General features: G+C 41.6%; 1 protein-coding gene across 6 annotated transcripts in view; it reads left to right on the forward strand.

Moving 5' to 3' along the window:
* The window catches only part of CALD1 (caldesmon 1), a 199,617-nt gene that overhangs the window by 24,776 nt on the left and 157,552 nt on the right, over positions 1 to 17,289 (forward strand). For 3 of the 6 annotated variants that reach the window (XM_069461999.1, XM_069462005.1, XM_069462007.1), the window contains exon 1: positions 3,898 to 4,010. The exons of 1 other annotated variant lie outside the window; for it this stretch is intronic. The gene's annotated coding sequence lies outside the window, so the exon portion shown is untranslated. Of the gene's footprint in view, positions 1 to 3,897; positions 4,011 to 17,289 lie in introns of those variants that run through there. 2 more of the 6 variants (XM_069462002.1, XM_069462008.1) reach the window with 2 other exon arrangements.

Here is a 17,289-nt window from a genome sequence, read left to right on the forward strand (position 1 = left end):
TATGTTGCCATTTATTAAGGCTCTTATGTACTTAAATCAGGTTTTGTAACTTTCTTGCATACATTTTATTACATTTATCCCAGGTAATGTACACTTTTTGTTGTTATTAGGAATAACATATTTTTCCATTATATTTAAAAATTAGAGATGGCTGGTTACAGGAATTTTGGATGTTTGCATCTTGAATGCAATTCCCACAATCTTGCCAAGCTCTTCTATTAGTTCTGATAGATTTGTAGCTTCTCTTGAATTTTCTATATAGATAATCATATAGCAAATAAAGAGATTTGTTTTTCTTTCTAATCCCAATAGCTCTTTTTTCTATTTTTTTGTCTTGGGTATATCCAGCACATTATTTTTAGTTGTAGAAGAGATAATAGTCATTCTTGTCTTTTCATTGTTTATAACAAGAATACTTTTAACATTTTTTCATTAAACATGATGTTTGCTGTAGATTTCTGGTAAATGTCTCCCATTATGTTTATAAAGATTCTCTTCCTAGTTTTCTAAGAGACTTTTTATTCTACAAGTGATTACTAATTTTACCCAGTATTATCTTTTACCTATTGAGATGATATTTCTTTTTTCTTTTTTCTATTTCCTTTATTTATTTATGTTTAATTTTAAACTGCTATTGTGTGTTACATCAATAGATTTTCAGATTGTGAACCATCTCTGCACTGGTCTTTTTTTTTTTTTTTTTTTTTTTCACTATTGGATTCAGTTTTCTAATTTTTTTAAACCTAGATTCATAAGTGCACTTAATCCAAATTCTCTATTTTTTTTTGTACTTTGTTGTCCAATTTTGATATTAAGATTCTTCCAGTCTGCTTTTATTGTTTTAACAACCTGGGTGTCAGCAAAGGTTTCATTTGACTAAAAGAATGTGAGTAGGGTGTTCTGCTGCTGCCTTTTAAAAGTTTCAAACCCTCTTTTCTATTCAATAAAATAGATATTTTAAGCTGGAAGTATGTATATTTTTCATGAACTCAGTGAGGTGACTTTAATTTTGAATGAAAAAAGTATGACCTGTTTTTCCTTTTCCCAAGTTGAAACACAAGCAAAATACAATTGCTACATGACAGCAAACACTGAGTTGGAACTGAAAAAATACAATGAATCATACAGATATTTCCAGATGTCTCTTTAGATTTATTTTGGTTTGATTAGGTAGACATATCCCATGAAAGAAAAGCTATTCTTTATCTTGGATGATCCAAATGGGAAATATATTCCACAGAAATTTCCTATATAAAGCCTGTGTATTTTCAGCTGTTTACAAATGACCTCTGGAAAGAATAAATCTATGAAAGTAAAGTTTCTCATGGCAGAGATTAGGCAACATGTGCCTTTTTTCTTTTTATTCCCTTTTCTTTCTTTTTTATTTTCTTGCTTGTTTTAAAAAACATAAAAAGACAAAGAAAAAAGAATTTTTCTCTATCATGGTGTATAATACATGGAATCTGTTAAATTGTTCTTCCAACTATATAGTTCATCCACAATAAGTCCATTTTCAAATGCATAAAAATAGGCCGAATGGGTGCTCACCCACTATACCCTGTATATGAGGTATCCGAAATTTATCTAAGGAAACATACTTCTTTTTTCAAAAGACATAACCCAAAAATATTTAGCCGTTTATCTTCTAAAAACCATGCAAAATGCATGTTCCTTCACGTTTCCTGTTGATAATATTTTCCCTATTTGTGGCACAACTTTCCTTTCCTCTGGAAAGCTGGTACTTACTTTATTCATAGGTTCCAAATTATGCCCCGATGCTGTTCAACCAAAGGGCATTGCTTATACAAACGAGGAGAATGTTGCTCAGAATATAATGGCATAATCAGCAGTGGCTGTGGAAAATAGCGCTTCCAGACAGGCCTCCCTGAGTTACGGACGGTACTGCCCGGATGGAGATCACGTGCCCGGAATGTCTCTGGACATATCGTCACACAGACATTTCCAAATGAGTTGTTTTCAAAACTCCCTGATGTCTGCCCTACGATGTCTTCAAGTTCAGCAGTTTACCAGACTATAGAGTATTTTTGTATCTTTACAACCTGTTGAGATATGGGATGTCTCCAACGCAAAACTGGCCGTGTTCCAAAAGTTTGTTTCTAAATCGTTTATTTGGGATCGGAAACATTTTCCCATAGGAACAATTTTATAAACAGTGGTGTTCCACAAATGCCTGGTTGAGCCACAGTGTACTTGAAATGCAAGATCAACTGTATTATTCCCACCAAACATTATTTATTCTGTTTCTCTGGGAAAGTGCACTCTGGGTTTTAACTTGGGATGCCTGAAACTCACCTCTCCCGCTGCCTGGTAGCCTCAGCTGTAGCTTGTTTTGGCTGTGCAGCAGTAGCCGTCAGGAAGAGGAGAGGGAGCAGCCTTCCCAATGCCTCCGGCTAACCTGTTAATGCTGGAAGGCTGAAGAAGGAAACCACTCATGTGGATCAGTCACTTTCCAAGTGTTCTGAATGAGGCACAAAGGGAAGAGGCTTTTTCCCAAATGGAGATCATTTCTAAGTCAGATTTCCATAAATAGGGAAAGGCTTATACAGTAAAACTTCAAATTTTTGAAGACCAAGCGTCTGGACTTGTAATTAGCCAGGGAAAATATTTTAAAACTTCTTGGTCAGTGACGAAATAGTTTCCAAACACATAACAATAATGAGACATACATCTTGCTCGTAGTTCCAGGCCTAACAAATAGTAGGTGCTCAAAAAAAGGTTGGTTTTTTAAATTAAGTACTAATTGAGTGAATTCTAGTTGAAAAGGACAATTACCACGATCATATACATGTGTGGGCTGGTTAACTGCATTCTCATTCAGCATCTCCTAATTCTGACCCTATCATAGCACACCTCCTACCAGTGCAGAGTTGATTAGAGCACTTTCAAGAAGTCACTTGAACATTGTCACCTTTGTGCACATACAAATTTGTCCTCAACAGCCAAAGCAGGTGCTGGGTCTCTTCACACCCTCTCTGTCATGCATCAATTTCTAACACTTTGTAGCACTATCTCCCTATTGCTAAATCTGAGGAAACAAGAGGGAGCAGAAGAGGGAGGCAACGTGGAAAACCAGCGAGAATAAACATTCGAGCCTGTAGGATCCTGCGTAGCAGTGCCTGGCCCTAGGTTTATTCTGGCCAATGCTACCTACTAAAAAAGACTTAAGTTTTTTTTTCTTGTTTTTCTGGTGGTGTGGGGAGGCGGGCTGGTTGTTTTTATAACACATGTAGACAAATTTTGGAGGAGCTTGTGCCTCTTTCGGGCTGGAATTTAGTCTGCACAGCAAACTAAATGGGTCCTGCCCATTTCAGGTTTTAGAATTGCATAACAACTTAAATTCATTTTGTATGTGCAACTACTTTGAAAAGAAAATACACTACCAAGGCTCCCTCTGTTAAAAAGCCTTCCCCACCCCCCACCTCCAATAAACCTATCTACTGTTAACTTTTTGTTTCATAGACTGTGCTTTCTTTTTAAAGCTCCATTTGTGTTCTACAAGACAGCCTCTTTCTCCAAGATTAACATTTCTTATGATTGTTCCTGACAATGGATCCACTTCCAGAGGCCCTGCTAAGGATAACCAAAAAAGGGCATGGAGCAGGCTGGTTTTGGCAGCCTGCACGCAGTTTCAGAGCTTTTTAGGTCTTGGTTTTTCTGATGAGTGATTTCCTGAGCATGCCTAGGGAATGACAGGCATCTCCACAGGCAGGCTGCATCCACCTTGGCCCGGGTGGCGTCATTGGCTGCCTATTAGAAAAACTACAGGACAATGCATACCACCGCCTGCCGACTGTAAACATAGAGGATATGTGTTCACTTAGCATGGACTTCTGGGAGGGGCCAAGGAAGGGCGGTCCGGAGTTTTATTGAATAGAGCAGTGTGTATTATTAGGCTGCCTGCCTGCCTGCACTCTTGCTGTGTGCTCCTGCTTAAAGAAATCAGTCCTTCCTTCTGACTTAGTGCTCGGGAAGAAGTTTCAGCCTACAAGGTAAGGCGCAGAGGGCTTTCTTTTTGCTCCTCTAGAGAATCTGGGGACTTTCTCTGGGTTTCACTCAACATTCCTGGCTAAGGTAGCCAGGGATACAAGATCATTCAAGGCAATAAACCAAGCAAATTCCCAGAGCCAGACTGGGCTTCACTGCTCTGCGGATGTACCCGGAAGGCGAACAGGATGAGATTTCCAGTTTTGTTTTTGGAGTTGGGACAAGAGGAGAGATCATATAGAGATTCATGTTAGGGAGCACTGGCAGCTCTGATTAGGACAGCCTTTTGTTTAGGAGAGCCCCCGACCAGTGTTAGTGGCGTCCTGCGCCAGTCTGTTCACCCAGCAGTCTCCCCTGCGTCTTTTATTACCAAAGCTTTAAGAGGTTTTGCTTTTAAAACAATAGCAACAATTCTTTAGATGGATGAGAAGCCAAAAATGGATGAGTTTTTAAAATCAAAGGCATTTATTTTTGAATTCTGCTACCAGTATTTAAGAACTGGATTTCCAGAGCTCCAAGGAAGTAAGGTCAGGGATGGAGAGAGAGCACTAGCACCTGGTGCCCTGGTGGGGTTAATGTCAATGATCTGATATTTGCTAAGACAGAAGATGCCTACCCTGATCTGTTTCCTATAAAACCTAATAACAAGAGAATGCATGCGCCAGTGGGTGTGTTTTTAGAAAGCACATTTAACATCCTACCTATTTCTTAAGAAATCTTACTTTCTATTTGAAAGTGTGCCTGAGTGTGTCTAGGGAATTTGAAAAGATGTTGACTGGAAATGTGCTCCAGAAAGAAAGGAGACAGGCTTTTATTTCCAGGTGGATGTATTTGGGTGTCTGAAGCAGAAGTACAAGCAGCTGGTTGGTAGCCTGGAATTCCTTTTAGAAAGAGCTGATTGTACGGGGCGGGGGATTTTAGTGCTGTGGCAATACATGGTCAAAAACGGTGGATGAGAACAAAGTCCTTGGTATTCATAGATCCCTTCTGCTAACAAGACTATGCAGATGAACTTACAAACTGAAATAGTAAAATCTTTCTAATGCACTTGGCAAAACAAGACATATATAGCTAGAACTTGAGTGAAGACTAGGTGCTGTGTGGCAAGAAGAATAAATTTGATGATTTTTTTAATAATGCTGGCTGATAAAGCCTACCAGCTTCAGATCCATTTAATTTGATTGTGTTCCATGGAAGGCAGTAATTTTGGGTTGAGATTCATTAAATAATGTTTTCTCTTTGTATTTAGAAGTTCGGGGAGAATTTTCTTGAATGCTTCTCTCTCCTTCTAGAAGTGATATATGAGAACAGAATTCCCTGTGAATTTCTTTCCCTGGAACAGTTCTGAGTAAGTGTGAGAGAAAAGCTGCAGGCCAAAGCTAGAGTTTGATTATTGTCCTTCCCTTGAAGAGATCAAGTTCCAAACTATTTTCACAGTGTTTTTAATGTCAATCAAAATATGGAGAGCAATTTCTTTTTCAACTGTTCTCTAAACCGTGAAGGAAATGCAGTTTGGAAGGAAATCTGTAATCTTGGGATTTGAGGATAAATTCCATTTTGAAACCAACATCTCCAAATCCTTGAAAGTTCAAACCTTGCTATGACCACCTTCTCCCCTCCTCTTCATGTGCTCAACAACCACAAAAAGACTTTAAGCTTTTCAGAATAACACTGCAAGTGTGGTACTATCTATGTAGTGATGGAGTTGAGAGGGTTTTAGTTTATATTGAACTTTAGGCGGCTCTTTGTGCTGCTTCCCTCCTGTTGAATATTAGCTAGAACACACATCCCCAGATAGGGAGGTAAATGGAGCACAAAGAAACCACAGTGTGAGAACTTTCATTTTATTAAAATCATTTAATAAAGAGAACTATGATTGCAAAATTCTGGGGGGAAAAATCAACCAAAAGAAGAGTTGATCTTAGGACACACAAGGAATAATGGATTGATCTATAGGTAATGTGTGGGATTATTTCCATTATTCAAACCAATAGAATGTGCAATTTAAATAATTCAAATCAAAAGACTGCCTTAAATAAATACACAATTCTTGTATTAAAGTTAAGAGGAGAACCAGGCTCAAACTTCATCTTAAAGGATTTAAATGAGATACATGGGCGCGTTTCCTAACAGTAAGGCAGGCTATTAACAGTTCTAATTGGCTCCTGTGACTGACCTGAGAATCTCCTGCTCTTGCATGGATGGAATAGGATGGTCCTGTAGCCAGCCATGGAAAGTTCCAGAATCCAGCCTGGATATTCTCTGTTCTTTCTGATAAGTAAAATATACCTCTTTAGGCATTTTCTTAAAAACACACGTAGTTGTCTCCATTTGCCATTTTCATGGTAGTGTGATTACTAGTCCTTCTTTAGCAAGACAAAAAAGTGAATTAGAGACAGGCATAAAAAGGGATTAGCTAGTTCCCCATCTCCCCACGTGACTCAGAAATGTGGTGGGGGCACCAGGGAAATTGCTGACAAAATGGTATGTAAATAGCATGGTAGGACCAAGGAGGAGGTTAGAAAGATGCTGCCAAAGAATTTTCAGACTGAAAAAAGGGGTTTTTCTGGGTAAGTTCTCTCAGAGCCTGAAAAAAAGAATGGTTAGCTCCTTACTGCAAGTCCTTCATCTGTCAGGCTAATCCAAATTTGGCATTGGAGAGATGCCCATGAGTTCTGAGTAGCTGGGGCACTTAGAGAGATACTTTTAGCTCAGGCTTAACTCATGAGACCAACTATGAGACCTCAGTTCTAGTACTGGTTCCTCTACTTAAATAACCTTGACCTTTGAGGACGTCATCAACCCTTTGCCCTCATCTGTAGAATGGGCATTGTAACATTTCTCCCATGTCCCACATTGGTTAGGTTAAGATGTGCAAAAGAGATGAGGCTGTATGTACCCTCAGCTGCCCACAATTTGAGTCCTGTGGACATTATGCTCATCTTGGCTGGTGTCCTTCGCTTCTTACCTAGTATCTCTAATTATCTCCTCCTTTCTCATATTTAAGAACCCTTGAGTCGTACCTTCTGGCTCTTAGTTCTTTCTAGAACTTCAAGCCCAAAGTCTAGTGAATGCTGGTCAATCCCAATGTTGTCTGAATTTTGGTTTTGATGATCAGAGACCAAGAGGACACAAATATAAGAAGTGGACTAAGATGGGGCATCAGTGGTACAAGGAGATATCCAGGGACAGGGCAATCTGAAGATCCAGTTGAGCAGAAGACCAAAGACAAAGTGCTGACAACAGAAAGGCTTCAGTAAATGAGGCAGCTTCTCTGCCTCCAGCCAAAGGCATGGAATGAATCCCAGCATGTCAAGCCTGGGCCTCGTAGGGAGGGTGAGGTAACCAGGAGCACCTGGCTGTGGTTCTTGCTAGTATTGAGACCAGATTGCTGCTCTGAGCTTGTCTGTCACCTCTGTTTGCCTCGGTCCTTAGTACTCCCAGCTGTAACTGACACCCGGCAGAATCCCTAACTTCCTTACTCCAAGTCCTCCACCTCCACCTTCTTCTCCAGTGCCCCCAGTCCCAAGCCAAGCATGGGGCTTTCCTGATCCAACACTGACAATCTGCAGGGGCCGGCTCTAGGTCAAAGCCCAGAACATAGCACAAGGGTCTAGCATGGGTATGTCCCAGATTGGAAAATCTGCTTGAGCAGACACAGTAGGTGTCAGAGCACATTTTGTGGTCAGCGGCCACTCTGCTTCTCATCCAAACCCACAGTTGGATGGCCAGAAGGAAAGGTGGCCCCAGGCTGTGAAGAAGAAGCTGTGAGGTTGTCCCTGTCAGTTGTTCTTCCCTGTGTTGTTATTATGAAGACCTTTGAAAATCTGATAAAATCTCTGAAGCCTTAGGTCCTTTGTAAGCCCACCCTTTGTGATTGACGGCGAGAGACCCTTGAGCTGGGGGAGATGAGGCTGGGCAGTGGGGGAAAACCTTGATTCCCACAGAAGACAAGGGTGCATGGGATCAGAACACGAGTGGAGGTAGAATCACAGGGAAATCCAAGAGCAGAAACTAAAATAGGACCAGGGTCCACAGAGAGTGGAGTCAGAGTCAAGGTGGGTGAAAGGATCCCAGCAGAGGTCTACGGATCTCCGCTCGGTGTGTTTCCATTAATGTAACTCGGCTGCGGCGTGTGTCTGCTTCTTTCCATTGTTCTATCAACTGGAAAATTCCTTCTGTGCTTCCAGGTCAAATTCCGAGAGCAGAGATCTTATTGGTTCAGCCAAAAAACTGTTGTCTTTGTTTGGCAAATCCCTTAGCAGGAGGAGGACATCAAAGGCATGGGCGTGCCTACGGATGAACTACTCTAATCCAGCCAGTGCTCACCCCTGGGTTTCGAAGAGCCCAGTGGGCAATTTTAGTTAGAAGAGAAATTGAGCGTGGAAGGCAAATGAGCTTAAATGTCCAACAGCTCTCAATGGATATCATTTGAATTTTTACATGAATGAATTCCTGGAGAAGCAAAGATGAATGGTCATACAGTTCCTGATGACCACCTTGGCATAAGCCAGTGAACCGGTCTTAAGGGAGATTAACCTGGAAGTTTGCACCACTGGCAACTGACAAGATAAGAATCATCCATTTCAGAAAGATCCTAGAGAAAAACATTTTGAATAGTTTTGTTGCCAGGAAACTTCATATAAACCATAGGTATGATGTGGCTCCCGTCAAATACAAGCATCTTGAAAATTCAATAAATAATGATTTAACAATTGTAATAAATAAAAGCCAATACATCCCAATGAAAATCATAATACTTAATAAGCTGAGCACATAAAAGCTAGTGTTCTCTTTATCAGTGGAAGTGATTCATTGCCTAAGGTCTAGGCAATGTTTGCAATGTAATTTTTCATCCACTGAATACCTGTGATGATGCTCGTCAAAGCAGAGTAAAAGATCCTCTGCGTTCTGCACAGTTCAGATCACATTTGGAGCACTGTGCTGTGTTCTGGGCTCATTCCTCAGAGAGACATGGACCAAGTTGCATCCAGGGGTGAGCATCAAAGGCTGGAGAGGGTCAGGAGAGCAAAACATAGGAGGAACAGATAAAGGATCTAGAGCTGTTTATCCCAAAGGAAAGAAAATGGAGGGGCCACGTATATGCCTTCCAATATTTGGAATCCTTTTATGTGGACATGGGAGGAGGCACTTGTGTTTCTCAAGAGAGCAGAATCGAATACATAAGTTCATAGAATGTTTAAGCTGGGCAGGACCTTAAGAGATCATTTAGCCAGGGAGTACATATAATTTTTCATCTGTATGTCAGCTCCAACCAATTGGCATGTTAAGAAGGATTCCAAGGCTGAGTCTAAGCTCACAGAGAAGGAAAAACAAAATGCTATCATTGATAGTAATATATATTGTGGAATAAAAGGGCCATGGCTATGTTTTGCTCTTCATTAATATAGTATGTAGGTTCCTAACCTGTGGGCCGTGGATCCCTGGGAGGCCACAATATTATGGCAAAAGGTAAACAAATCCGTATATGCAGCAAGTGTTTTGCGAGCTAAATAAGTAATACATCTTACACAATATGTGCTACTAGTTTTCTATATATAGTTGCATTATGATGATAAAATACTAATTTGTTTAAGAGTTATTGAATGCATAGTAGCTTTTGGTTTTGTGTTTTCCAAAGGAATAGACCCAAAACATACAATTATATTGTATGTGGGAAGGTTAAGACAAGAAATTTGGGCTCTTCAGTAGAAATTCTTTTAAAAAAGGAACCAGTGATCTATTTTTCATTTTCCAGATGACAAACTAAAGCCTAGCCACACCAAGTAAAATTATATATGCATTTGTAGGTTTCTTTAATGTCTTACTGGTCAGTAAGATTCATAAGATCAGGGGACATCTATTTTTTTCATTAGGATTTACCCAGTGCCTGGCACATGGCAGAATCTCAGTAAATATTTGTTGCATGAAAGAACAAACCAAGTGACTTGACCGAGGTCATCCAGTTAATTAGTAGTGAGATAGTTCTAGAACACAGAGCTCCTAAACCCCAGGCAGTTAACCTTTTTAGTATACTAGATCGTTTCTCCTGATAGTAAGAGATCATATCCCATTTTAACAGTTCACCAGTTTGGATTCTACAATGCAGTCCAATTTGCCTATATACCAGTGTATCTTAACCAGTGTTTTAATCAAAATCAACAGTAGAATTTTTAAAAAATACACATCCCTGAGACGTAGCCCCTAGAGATTCCGGTTCAGTAGGTGGAGAGTGGGGTCCAGGCATCTGTGGTTTGTAAAAGCTCCCTGGTGGCTCTGATAAAACATCCTGGCTCAGAAACAGTCCTGTACACCTATGGTTAAAATAATTGATAGTAGATGTCCGTAGTTACTTAATCTTCAGAAACCTATTTGTTTAATTTTGAATAATTTCTAACAGTTACAACTGCATAAACCAAATAATCAGTTTTGCCGAAGAATTTCATCGGAAGAGCTATAATACTTATCTGAAAATTCCTCCAGCTTCTCATACTCTTGTTGGTTTAAGCACAAAGCTATCAACCCTATAAGGTCAAACTTTCTGATGAGATTTCCAGTGTTTGCTTTTGTAAAGCCCTGGAAATGTGGCAAGAATAAAATTTCTCATGGTATTTCCACTTCCTGTTCCAGCCACCATTACTAAGTGAAATTTAGGCGTAGGGGGAGGGGTGAATCTAGAAAACTTTTTCTTTTTAAACATTTCTGTTCCTAGGATGTTTTGAAGATCAGTTGCTTTAAATATTTCATTTACTAGGAAAAACGGAAGATGTTTTTCTCCATTGAGAAATGGGAAGAGGGGAGAAGTTTCCTCCACCCTTACCCTACATCTCCTCTAAGGCTGGGGCCATCACAGCCTCTGGCTTAGTTAGATGCTTCCCTTTCAGAAGTATGTGGGCCCCAAGAGACAAGAGGCTTTGAGGGCAGGGACAGGGGATAATTTACTTTTGCAGAAAGACAGAAAATTAATCTCTAGGGTCTTCCTTTACTCAACAGTTAGGAGTTACATCCTCTGTATTGCACAGAAGAATCTACCATATTCAGAGCACTGAGCACATAAATTATGTTCACTAAATATTGTAGAGCTTAGAATTTCTTTCCATGCATGCCAGAATTGTTACTATATTTGTACCGATGCTGTTCGGTTTACAGGGCAGGTGCTTCCCTGTGTACATGGAAGCAGAGCTTGTTGGAAAAGAGCGGCTGAAAAGGAATTAGATTAGGATCCACATCTGTGCTCTGACACCACCCAGACAAGGTGTTCCTTCTCCTCTGACACTGCCCTCCTTCCTATGGACCCCAAATGCATACTGGCTCTCAGAAGCTGATTGTTAAACTTACAATAATTTTCAGAGTCAATTGTAAAATACAGCCATTACAAAAATTAAATTATCTAAACTTACAATTAAATACATTATATGAAAAGCCAAGGTGACAAATACTCAAAGCTCATTCCTTACTCATTATTTTACTGTGTGTTACTATCTATTCTTTTGAGGTTCGTTACATCTGTTGTGTCTGCGAGGTGGAAATACTGTATGATGCTGTGCAACTGAGCACTTCTCTTCCCAATTCTTCACTCAGTGATGCTATTTTAGGAGCCTGAAATTGATCAGCACATGCTACCAAACCGACTCCTCTTCCCTTCCCACAAAGCTTGTTGTTAAACATTTGTTAGCACATCACTGACCGAAAGAGATGGAGGGGTAAAATTAGCCTCTACACAGGAGAGCTAATCAGAACACCTATGTTGTTTAGTGCATGCATATTCGTAATGTAAGCTTATGATTGGATATTTTCTTGCTCAGTTATTTATTCTTATGCTCTTAGAACATAAGCCCATGAAAGCAGGGACCTTGTCTGGCTTTGTCCGTGGCAGGAGTTGGGGGCACAGTGGATGGTTTCTGGATGATTCCAGCGTATTACATTTATTGTGTACTTTATTTTTGTTTGTTAACCTCTCTGCTTATGATAATCTGTATTTACAGCCATTCCCCCATACTAGCATCACCACCTCAGCTCCACCTCAGATCATTAGGCATTAGAGTCTCATAAGGAGTGTGCAACCTAGATCCGTCATATGCGCCGTTTACAGTAGGGTTCATGCTCCTATGAGACTCTAATGCCACTGACAGGAGGCGGAGCTTATGCAGCGACGCGAGTGATGGGGAGCAGCTGTAAATACAGATGAAGCTTTGCTCCCTCGCCCCTGCTGACCTCCAGCTGTGAGGCCCAGTTCTCAACAGGCTACGGAAGGGTACCAGTCTGTGGCCTGGGGGTTGTGGACCACAGCTCCTAACAACCAATTTTACAGATGAAGAAACTGAGTTACAATTAGGTTAAGTAAACAGCTGAGGCCATACAGCTAGTAAGTAGCAGAGCCAGGATCCAAACCCAGATAATCTGGCTCTGTAGTCCACATGCTTGACTAGCATGCTCTAGCATGCTGTGCTGCCTGTCACTAGTTACTCCAAGTGACAGAAACTCCTCTTTTGTGTGTGGCTCTGGAAAGGTGACATATCTGAGGAAAAACTTTGGAGTCAGGAGGACTTGCCTTTGAATCTCAGATTTACCATTTTCTCATCTGTTTCTTCACTTTTAAAATGGGAAGGATAACTCCTCTATTTTGTAATTGTCATAACTATTAGAAGTAACATCTCTAAACTGCTCTGCACATGACAGACACTAAATTACACACCGTCGGCTGTCAGCCGCCATTTCCCATGGAGGCTCCCTGTAGGCAAGGGGCTGCGACACCCTCTGCCACACACTCTCCCACGTGCCTCCAGGTCATCCTGTAGAGGCAGTAAAAAGAGCTGACTTATGTCATCTTTGGGTTCCTCTGGAGGTAAGACTAGAACAAGTAGATACAAGTTCTAGGAAACCCTATTTCAGGCCAGTATAAGCAATTTCTAACTAGTCTTATCTGTCTCCGAAGCATGGACCTCCCTGCTCTACAGAAGCAGACAAGCTCCGCTGTCCTTCAACCAGAAGGTTTACCCCCTTGCCCTTGTCAACAGATCTGTGTGCTGCCTTTAACATTCTAAATCATCTCTGTCTTGTATGACTACAGAGTTTTATTATTCCTGGCTGGTATTCCTAAGGCTAGGTTGGTTTCGTAGATTTCCGGTGTTTTAGACCTGGAATGAGAGAGGGAGAGAGGAAAGACAGAGGGAGGGGAAAAGAGAAAGAGAAACAGAGGGGGGGGGGTTGGGATTTATCTGGAGAAAATATACTGAACTTGGGAGAGAGAGCCCATAGCAGTGAGCCAGGGATTGATAGTTATCGGGAGCACTTACAGATGGCGGAGATAAGCTCGCGCATTCAGCTACCTTGCTGGCACACTTGCTATGTGGCAGACACTGCTCTGGTTGAGGACCAGAGCTGACAAATGGCAGCCCCCTGACTCCAGCCCTTTCCATTTCTCTCCAGCTGTCTGTTCTGTGTCTTCCCTCAGGAAAGCTATGGAAAGCAGAGCAGGAGTTTTCCATAACCAATGGTTGCAATTTGTCCAGGAGCCGTACTGCAGTTTAAATAGACAGGCACACTGTCATTCCCTGCCATATAAGGAAACAGAGCTAAACACCGTGTCTTTCGCTATTGATGGGAGAGATTGCTCAAGTCAGAGTTAGGATGAGAATCTAGGTCTGCAGTAGTTAGGGAAAGACAAAAAGAAGGCTGCAGAAATACTTTTGTGTTTTCTTTCCTGGTAGCAGAGATAGTTTAACCAGCAGTTTACACCCTTCTCCCTGATGCAAAGAAGATATTCTGGAATTAGGTACTGAAGGATTAGACTACTTGTGCAAATGCTTCAAGCTGATTTAATGTTTGATTATGTCAAATTTAGATATTTAAAAGGCCAAACAACTGATTCTTTGAGGATCCGGTGGGAAGTCGAGGACTATACCTATCTGCCCATTGATTTATTTCCTAGAAAAAGTCCCCTTGACCTTGCCAGCCACTCTCAGAAATAGTATTTATTAATAAGATTCTACATTTCAGTTTGACATTTAAATTTGCCTTTCTTGCCCAGACTCAGGACATTCATGGGATCACTCTTAGCTTTAAGAATCAGTCACAGTGGGGATTTCAGAACACGGGCTCAATAACCAACATCACAGAGGGAGAAACTGAGGCATGGGCAATTGAAATTATTTCCTGAAGGTCAGCCAGTCCAATCTTGCCATAGAGAGTGCCCAAAGGAGCATTACTTAGTTAGTCTCCTCAGGGAAATTACAAATACTGTAAATCGTCTGGTCTACTCCTAACTCCCATCTTTGACGAGACTGCATCTGGGGTATTAGGTTATTAGGGCTGCCATAACAAAATACTACAAACAGAAATTTATTTTGCCACAGTTCTGGATGGAGGTTAGAAGTCTCAGATCAATGTGTCGGCAGGGTTGGTTCCTTCAAGAACTACGAGGGAAGAGCTCTGTTCCAGGCCTCTCTCCTTGGCTTGTAGATGGCTGTCTTCATGTTCATTTGGCGTTCTCTCGAATGTGTACCTATGTCCACATTTCCTCCTCTTATAAAGATACCAGCTGTATTGGACTAGAGGCCACCCTAATGACCTCATTTTAACTTGATTACCTCTGTAAGATCCTGTCTCCAAATAAGGTCACAGTATGAGATACTGAGGGTTAGGACTTCAACATATGCATTTGGGGGAGACAAAATTCAATCCATAATATGTCCCAATTTAAAATGGTGGTAGAAATCCACACGGCATATTTTCTGAAACCCCAAGTGCAGAAGACCCTACTGCTGCTGATATTCCATCTTCCCTCTGGGTCTAAGGGGATGCTTTGCTGGAAATCACGTGGCCTTTTGAACTCGCCCTTGACATTTACTTTCTGCCTTTTGCAATATGAAATTCTGATCCAGTGAAAAGTCAAAAGAGGTCTCAGAAATGACGCACTGAGGCGCAGCTTCGCATGCTGTGGCCTATCTGTGGGAGGCTGTGAAACCACGGTGGCGGATCATCTGGCAGGCGGCCACCGGAAGCTGGGGAGCGATGGTGGGGGAGGCCTGGCCAAGGCAGCCCACAGTCTGGGAGGCAGAGCACTGAGAGGTGAGTGGCTTTGCAGAAGCCAGCTGGGGCCACAGAGGCAGCAACAGATGGGACCCTGTGTCATGCCTGTGCAGGGCGGAAGGAGAGGGTGGCCATGTTCAGTCATTTTTATACGTGCTGATCATAACCGCTAATTCCCAGACGCAGGGGAAAATATTACAAGCCTACACGTTTGCGCCCTGAATCACTTGTCTCTTAGTCTTTGTTTTCTTTTGTCTCTTCTCTATCCATCCTGAAATTCTTCTACACTTTTCCTCTCAACGGCCCCACTCACTTTACCCACGTCTGGCCCAGTTGGTTACACATGCCCGCGTATTATGTCTTGTCTCCTTCCCACACTTTTTTTAAAAGTTATTTTTAGCCATTGTTTCCTTTCGTCCCCTCCTTAAAGCTCTTCTTGGTGTCCATTTCCCAGGTTTGGTCCTGCTTAGGGCCACTGTCTGTCTTAGGCCAGGGCCAGTCTATAGACAGGGTGACTCTGCCCTTTCTCATCCACACTGGGACACTTCTGAGAGGGAAAGGAGGAGCTATTAATACTATCCCTAAAATAACAGTCCTAAACTGGGACCGTCTCGGGCAAAGCGGGATGGATGATGGATGGTTATCCTATGCATGGTGTAGTTTTCTGCTCTCATAAATCTCTCTTCCTCTATCAACCACTCACTCTTTCTGTACCTTTCTTTTTTTAAGCGTTTTATGTTCTAATCTTTTTTTATTTCCACCCCAGGAAACTTTATGTATTTTTTTCAAGGTGAGTTTTTGTCTTCCTTTATCTCCTCCTCACTCTCCTCTGTGTATCTCCTCTCACCACTCGAATTCCTCTTCTCCCTTCACGTCCCCTTTTTCGGTACAGTCTGGATCGCAGCTCAGGGAGGCCCTGTTTGTCTGCCGTGATACACGCAGGACGTATTCCCTGTGTTTCTGAGACAACTCAAGGCACAGCTGGGCATATGTGTGTGCACACACATGTACTTCACAATAAACCACCGGTGCCACAGGGGGCTTTGGGTCTCAGAGGATCCCTGACTGGACTGTCTACCACGGCAGCACCTCTGCCCAGAGACCAGAGCAATTCCAAACCCCATAAGCAGCCATGCCTGTCACTGCTCTGCAGATATGTACTATGTATGTGTCTAGGTTCCAACAGGACACATTTCATAGATGTGCATCGGTACATACTAGAGTTGAAAATGACGAAAATGTATGGCCTGAAAAACAGAAAGAAAGTGACAGTTGCAGCCAACTGTGCCTTGCCTGCATTATGACTTCAGTAATCCAGTTTGTTTTAGCCTCCAAAGGTATGTATACGAAGGCCTAGGAATGGCTGCTGTAGGTTCAACAGAAGTAGAAATAAATTTGGGGGCAAGAGGACAGAATAAACATTTACTTCAGTCTCTTTCAAATGGAGTTCTTTTTATGACTCACTCATCTGTAACTTATGGGTCATTCTGAAAAATCACCCCAATTATTAGGATATTTGTTAGACTTAGGGATGTGCAAGGAAGGCCTGAAGGTCCTTCTCAACTTGAAGATGAAACAGGAAGAATATTTTTCTCTCGTAGATTACCGGAAGCCAGTCCACAGATGTCTGAAGAACGTGACAGTATAGCACTCGGTCAGCTGCAAGGAGCTGCTCTCATCCTTTTTATTTATTTGCTTACTTATTTGGGAATTTCAACCGTAACTTTCTTTCTCTCCTCTTTTCAAGTACCTTAAAAATTAATGAATGAGAAAACAGTGAAATAAGATATTTTATGAAAGAAAATAAGGGTTTTGTTAAGGTTCTCATCTTCCTTTCTTCCTTCTTCCTTCCCTCCCTCCTTTTCCTCCTCCTCCTCCTTTCTTCTCATTCCTCTTTTTCTTCTACTTTCCACTTTCTTCTCCCAATGAGATCTCTACAGTTGGAAATGCTCTATTACTGTTGGGCAGCCTCCTGCTTTAACCATGGTGGTCTATGGTTCTCTTGCTTAGATATGTCTTTTCATGAAGATTTATGATGACAACAATACTGCAGGGCAGGTATACAGTTGTGCAATGGTGGGAAGGAAATATCTGTCCAATGAGTTCCCTATTTCCCTGAGGCTTGGTGGAGTCATTAGTGTCAGCCAGCCTGGAGCTGCTGACCCAGCTGTGTCTGAATAAACGAGAAAGGAGGAGTGTATGGGTTTGAGGGTAATTTCTGGTTTTTTAATTTTTTTAAATTTCATGCCTTTG

This window comes from Eulemur rufifrons, chromosome 29 (assembly GCF_041146395.1).
Source record: "Eulemur rufifrons isolate Redbay chromosome 29, OSU_ERuf_1, whole genome shotgun sequence".
NCBI classification, from domain to species: Eukaryota; Metazoa; Chordata; class Mammalia; order Primates; family Lemuridae; genus Eulemur; species Eulemur rufifrons.